Source organism: Rhinolophus sinicus, chromosome 18 (assembly GCF_057876585.1).
Source record: "Rhinolophus sinicus isolate RSI-liver-muscle chromosome 18, RSI-T2T, whole genome shotgun sequence".
NCBI lineage: Eukaryota > Metazoa > Chordata > Mammalia > Chiroptera > Rhinolophidae > Rhinolophus > Rhinolophus sinicus.
The window spans coordinates 56760638-56767510 of record NC_142518.1 but is presented as its reverse complement, the minus strand read 5'-3'; positions in this window follow the sequence as shown (position 1 = coordinate 56767510).

Genomic DNA, 6873 nt, shown 5'->3' with positions numbered 1-6873 from the left:
TTTTATGTAGATTTAAGTTGGAGCCAGAAGAGTGGATCCCATACAGATGCAAAACCTCTCCCAAGTCACAGGGCTAGCACTGGGCCTAAGTGAATAGTAAATGTATAGGAAGCAGAATTATTAAAAGAAAGCTTTCAAAAATTCCCAACCTAAATTGCGCTTATTAATTTGAATTATACCAGAGATCCAAATCTCAAAAATAGAAGATTTAGTGCCACCATTACAATCCCTCTGTCTTAATATTATCTGCAACTAATGACAACATTTTTCTCTTATTTCCAATAATGTGTACATCTTATTTGCCTTCTTTCATTCACTAGGGTCTTCAATATAATCCTAGTTGTACAACTCAAAGCGGTTATCTTTGATCTTTGTCTTATTCCTAATTTAAATGTGATTGTCTGTAATGTTTCATCACTAAATATAATACTTGTTTTGGGTCTCTGTTCTGTGTCTTTTATCACGTTAAGGTTGATAAGGTCTTTACTTTCCTCACATATGAGGAAAATGACAAATTTTATTAAATTTTCCTAGTAAAGAGTGAAAAAAAGTTTTTAGTGGAATTTATTCTTGAAAAGTGACAATTAATGTAATTAGGAAATAAGTTTATTTATTTTTTTATATTACACAACATTTAAAGTATAATCATTGTTGTGTCTGCTCACTCATGGGCCATGAAGAAATTCACAAGTCAGGTAGAAATGTAGAAGGAAGATTCATTAAAGTAAGAGGATGGTCAGCTGGACAGGATCTGCTGGAAACTACTGAAAACTACTGCATGGAGTCTTTGGTCTCAAGTTTTATATTTTCTAACCAGGATGTAAATCGCTTCAGCCTGTAGTGGAATTTTCTAGTGAGCTTGTCTTTGTACCTTGGGGTGGAGGAAGGTGCAGTTAACCTGGTTATAGCAACCTTTGCATATGTTATGCAGATTTAAGTTGGAGCTAGAAGTGGATCCATACAGATGCAAAATTCCCAAGTCACAGGGCCAGCACTGAGCTGAAGTAAATAGAAACATTGAAACTGGTATGTAAAGTAAATATATAGGAAGCAGAATCATTAAGAGGCAAAGAAAGAAAAGAAAGCTTTCAAAAAGTCCCAAGCTAAATTACACTTGTTAAATCAAATTATACCAGAGATCCAAATCTCAAAATAGAAGATATATAGTGCCACCATTACAATCCCTTTGTCTTAACAATCATAATTATATAATCATTCTTAAAACAAACTAAGAATAAATCAATTGTTAATTTTTGTAGATTCTTCCGAAATAAATGTAGATAAACATATCTCCCTTCAATTATAACATCAAAAAATGAGCATAAATAAAACCATTTTGCAATAATGTTTCTGAGGTATCTCCAACTACCTTTCTTAACCCTTTAGTATTTAAATCACTTTTTCTAAAGAAGAGACTATTCTTAATTATCTTTTTTGTAAAATATTATGTTAATTGCTAAGTAGTATAACTTGGGTGCTAATGATTTAATATATTTTGTTATGATTGGAACAATACCTCAATATCAATTTTATAATCATCATGAAATTATATACCTCTGAATAGATAAATATTTTTGACCTGGTTCACTTAAGTGAGTAACCCAGAAGTCTTTCAGAATTACTGAGACAGGTTAGTTAGTATGGTTGCTAGGTAGACAGGGGGGTCCCTGGTGCAATAAACCAAAAACAGCTTTATATTCTGAAACTCCAGGCCCTGGAATGTCTCCTTTACTCAAGGACAGAGACATGAGAATATGCCTTGAGATTAATAGATAATCTCAAATCCCTTCTGGCCGGACAAAGGAGCAGATCTGATAGATAGGAATGGGTTGGTTCATTAATCCCTTCAGGATGAGCAAACAGGACAAACCTAATAGATGAATTCCATTAGAAGTCTCCACTCCCCTTCCCCAAACAGGCAAGGGAAGGTATAAAAGTAAGAGCTTTTGCCTCAGTCACTGAGCACCCCCCTTTGAGACCCCCCCTCGCGCTGGGGAGCTGCAACGTCTTCTCCTGCCTCTAATAAACTATCTTCCTTTACAATTTTTTGCCTCTCCCTGGCCCATGTGTCCATTCTTCAGCTTCATGAGACATGATCCCGGACCACACCCAGAAACTACTATCAAATCCAACATAATTTGGGGACTCAAAGAAAAATATTCCCACTTCATTACTTGCTACCAAACTTATCACAGTAGTTATTGTATCCAAAAAATTATACTCTTTATATATTTCTTAAATATGTTGCCTAGTCTTTGCATCCATTTTTACTTTCATTATTAAAGCTTCTGGAATATCTCAGCTGGCCAACAGCTATGGTAACTTGTCTTTCCCGATTTTATTTTCATCCTCTCAACTCATCTGCCAAACTACCATAAACATTTTATGTTCTGAATTACAAACCTGATTATGTTATTTGCCTGTTTAAAATGCTTCAGTGGCTTCCCATTAACTTGAGGTCTCCACATTTGTTATGAAAGCCTCTTTCTCTTCTAACCATTTTCTAACTTGCCAGTCTCAACTCCTGTTGATCCTTTTTTTCCAAATGCAATAATAATTTTACGTCTTCAAAGGAACCATATTTTCCTTTGCCTTGTTATTTTAAAATAAAATTTCTTCTGTTTCTGTTACGGATACCAGGACTGGAAAGAACCCAAGCGGCACTCAGAGAGTCAGGAAGGTCAGCTTTATTACGCCGGCGGGCTCAGTGGGATCTTTCCCAAAGACTGAGCCCCAAGCAAGGTTTTGAGCAGGTTTTTATGGTTGGGGACTTCCTTGAGTCGGGGAAGGGGTAGGTGTCGTCTGGTGATTGGCTCGGGGTGTGGCTTGGAGGGGGTCATGCGGAACTGGGCTGGGGCTTAGGCTGGGGGCTTCTCTCTCCACTCGGGCCACCATTTTAGGTCAGTTCCACGTGGCAGGGAACCATTTTAGGTCAGTTTCTCCATCACTTCAAATAAATTTCTCCACCCCTTAAATCTTGCTAGACATTCATAACGCATCCAGAGCATGACTTCCTCTCAGAAACATTTTCTGATTTACCCTCCTTTGCAGTACTGAGGAATATGTTGGAGCCGGAAAAGGGGCCACATATTAAACTTGACAAGCTCAGGAGACTGAAAATAACCACATAAGATGGCGTGAGCATAAAAAATTTCATAACTAAGTGGGACATGGCGGGAAGTCACATCTTTAGCTTCCTTCATAAAGTTAATCTGTGCCTTTAAGTAGGCCTGTCTGTTGTCTTTTTGCACCTAAGATAACATCTTTGGAATGTCAGTAATCCTTCCTGCCCCCCCACCCCCAGAGCTGGAAACTGCAAAATTCCTCATTATTATGCTTGTCTCCTGATTACCATCTCTACGTGCTGTAAAAAGCGGACTGTTAACTATCCTGCACCCACCTACGTAAAAGAAGTACCTGTCTCTCCAACTTATTTTTATCCAACCCCAGAGATTTTCCACTTTGCTTTCTCCCACCCCCTTAATCTATCACCAATGGATTTCATGTAACCTTCCTCTTTTGATTTTATGTATAAAATAAGCTGCAAACCGCCATTTTGCAGAGCATTTTCTCAATCCGTTGATATTTTACTTCCTGGCAATTGTCATCAGTTTGGCTCAAATAAACTCATAAGCTTTCTTTTAGGTTGGATATTTTTTGTCGACAGTGTCCTTCCTTTTTGATCCTTATTTGTGACCTTCTAATACTCAGTACACTTAAGATGCATTGAAATGGTTGATTGTTTTTGCCTATGTGCCCCAATAAATTGAGATGATTGAGGGCACTTGTCCTAAACATCTTTGTGTTTCCAAACTTAGTGAAGTTCCAGTTACAAAGTAGATGAACAATAAGTATTATTGAATGAATGAAATACACAAAGCTAGTGTGGAAATTTAATACCAGGGCTAAGAAAGACATTGTGCTGTAAGTAGACACTACCCCAACCAAATTCTGAGTGTAAAATGACAAACTGGAAAGAAGATAGAACCTGGAAAAGCACAAGGAAAATCATAATTTATCAGACTGCACCAGGCAAATTCTGGAGTCCACTTAAACTTTGCCAAATTATCATTAAAGTGATAATAATTAAATATATATATGTTGTCACACAGCAGTATGCCTGTCTGTCCCCTCGTACCTACCCCTAAAAAGAAAGAAGAGTCTGTGAGACTATTTCTTTCAGGGACATTGCTTCACTTTTATGCCATCTCCTTGTTCGGCCCCAGAGGATGGCTGGCTAGCCAATGATGGGTAAGATTCCTCAAGAAAGGAACAACCTAAGACAGGCACAGTCGTGTGGGGACCACCAGGAGAACTCACGGGGTTGATAGAGGTGGGCATAGACTCCCACCTTCCCCCGTCAAAGGAGAGCTTCTGCCTCTGTGGCTGTATTCCTTCCCACAACCTGCTTGGGGTGTGATAACATCAGTTCTCCACATCAGTAAGTATTCAACATAAAGGTTTTGTCCCCTGGGGAGGTACAAACAATAATTATTTATACATCATGGGACTTTCGACAGGCGAGGGTGATTGATTTGAACCAGTTTTCTGGTATGGTGCATGAGACTCACAGACTGTAGAAAAAACAATGTTACTTCCTTGTATGTGCATCAATAAAAGCCACAAGGCAGCCCGATTTGGGGCTCTCAGTAATTTGAGGCTGTGAGACCCTTGGCCCCTGTTTCAAAACTTTCTTGACTTCTGTTTTTCTTAACCCTTTGCTGCCCCTTCTCATTCTCTCACTGCCCGTGTTGCGCTGGATGTGACATAGATGATATAGATATAGATATAGATATAGATATAGATATAGATATAGATATAGATATAGATATAGATATAGATATAGATACAGACATAGATATAGATATAGATATTTATCTATATCTATATCTATATGTATATCTATATGTCATTAAAATTTATTTAGCACTTAATATATTCCAGGTGATACAGGCCAAATGAAAGGGCTTCTCGCTACAGAAACTCTAAGTTTTCTTTCTTTAGTGTTTTAACTCCATTAAGTGTCTTAATCATAAATAATAGATTGTTTTTAACTTGAATCATAAAAATATGCTACCCCTGCTTTAGATAATTGCCCTAATACTTGTTGATTATAATCATTGAGGTCTAATGTTCTCTCCTACCCGTTCGGGGCCTAACTCCTAGACAATTAACAACACCTGAATGACTGGTTGAATGGCCACAGGCTCTGTAGAGCTAACAGATTTATTAATTAAAATCTATTGCTCCTCATTCAGGGCCCTTGGGGATACAGAGGATACCCCAGCAAAATAGCCGATCCTAAACAAAGAAGCCAACATGGACTTCCAGGCAGATATCGAGACCCCTTCCTCTCATCTAAGATCAGATAGGGCGAGAGTTCTGTGAATCCCTAATAGGTAGGGACAGCTCTACACCCCTGCCCAGCAGGAAGAAGATACAGAAGACCTTCTGTTCCTCGACTTCCCAGAGAGATTTTATGGGGATCATGTCTCTCAAAGAGAAAACAAGACAGGCAATTTGAGATAGGCATCGGATCTCTGCATGTCCTACACAACCCACATAATGCAACCGCCCAAAAGACCTCCTCTCTCCACCTAAAACTTCCCCTTTTCATTGTAATTATCTACCCCTATGAGCAACAAATGGGCACAAAATACCCAACTAGATTAAACTGGCCACTCACACCTGTGCAGTAAAGGCCACAACGACCTTCATTTCACCTGGGCCTCATTATACCATCATTACAATATTATACATATGCCTGGAAGTTCATTAATATCATCATAACAGACTGAATTCTGGGAAAGAACATGCGCAGTCCAACAAGATGAGATAACATCCTCTTGTTAATCACAGACGTCAATGAAATGGTCCCATGCCCAGAAAGGAACAGCCCATTCTGGAGTAAAAAAGGATAAAAACTTCAAGTCCTCACCCGTCTGAACCCTTTGAGCCTTGTGAGCCTTGCCTTTCCTCGGGGCCCGCTGGAAACCCTTTGGAGTGTAATTTCTTTTTTAATAATGAGCCTTTGAGCCATTCTCTGCTGCTCTGGTCCGCTCCTGTTTCTTTGGGGTGTACTATCTCTTCTAATAAACTATTCTTTCACCACTTTATTTCTGTGTCTCGTTCAATTCTTTGCTCAAGACGCCAAGAACCTGGACACCACGCCGAGAACAGCCCACTCTCCAGTAACACAGGCACTGTGCTACATAATTTATGTTAGTCATTTTATCCTCATGTTAATATAAATAAAATTATGTCTATAAGAAAACTTAGGTTTGGAAAGATTACCTTAAAGAGGGAACAAAATTTTGACATTCCAAAATATGCCTTTTGGGATATTGATTTTAAGCTGGTTATTAAGAACAAAAGACTCAGAAAGAAGCTTTCTTTATAGCTGTGGCCCAATCATATTACTACCATAGCAGCAGAAAAATTCATGTCATCTGATATTATTCACAGTAATATATGAGTATAAATCTTATTTGTTTTAGTGCAGAATGCTGATTTTTTTTTTTTTTTTCATGTTTAAACTAGCACGCATTCCTCTACAACTATTTAATCTGAAGTTACATGTAGGAAAACTACTTGGCATTATTCAATAAATGCCAAATTATGACTTAGAAATAGATGTTAATGATCTAAATGAGCTGAATGATTTATGGTCCATGCTTGTGTCCTTCATACACTTGATTTTTTTCTCACTCTATTTAAACTGTTAGTTTAAAAATAAATTAGTCACTTTTAATATTTTGCTCAATGCTTTTAAAAATAAAATTGTTCAGAATGAGTCGGGTGTGAGATTTAAAACAAATTTATAGATTTCTCATGTTTTTACGTTACACAGCTGTCACTATTGCCATTGGTAAG